This window comes from Fulmarus glacialis, unplaced genomic scaffold (genome assembly GCF_000690835.1).
Source record: "Fulmarus glacialis isolate BGI_N327 unplaced genomic scaffold, ASM69083v1 scaffold25246, whole genome shotgun sequence".
NCBI classification, from domain to species: Eukaryota; Metazoa; Chordata; class Aves; order Procellariiformes; family Procellariidae; genus Fulmarus; species Fulmarus glacialis.
In genome coordinates this window covers 2,613-3,161 of record NW_009220399.1, presented here as the reverse complement: position 1 = coordinate 3,161, position 549 = coordinate 2,613, and positions in this window count along the sequence as shown.

Below are 549 nucleotides of genomic sequence, written 5' to 3'. Positions count from 1 at the left end.
CCGGCTAGATGAGGCTGCACGTGGCCCATGGCATGCCAAGCGAATGCCTCACATGCCACCAAGCCAACAGTGCCAGCACCGCCCAGGGCTTCTCTGTGCCAGGCCCTGCGGTGGGGACCGCAGTGATGGTGGCTGAAGACAGAGTGAAAAGAATAAAGGATACCTTCAAGAAACTCACAGCCCATCACCATGGTGTCAGGGCTGTTAGCCGTACCTCCTGCATGAGGAGTGAGCTGCAGAACTGTGGACTGCAGGTCACCGTAAACATCCCATGTAGTGGTGGGATACAAACTGGCATCCCCAAGCGATGGTGGCCATGGATGATGGGAGGAGAGCACCCACCCAGCCTGGGGGCTGCAGAGCGGGGCAGGAGAGCGCTTGCCCTCATCCACACTCATGTCCTGGCTCTACAACCTCAGAGAAAAGCAGAAAGTGGGTAAAAAATGAGCCGGGCTCTACCACGGGTCCCAGCACGGCCAGCACGAACAGGAGGCTGGAGGAAGTCCGGCTGATCGGGAATCGGGGGCAGAGCAGGACAGCTCTCCAGGC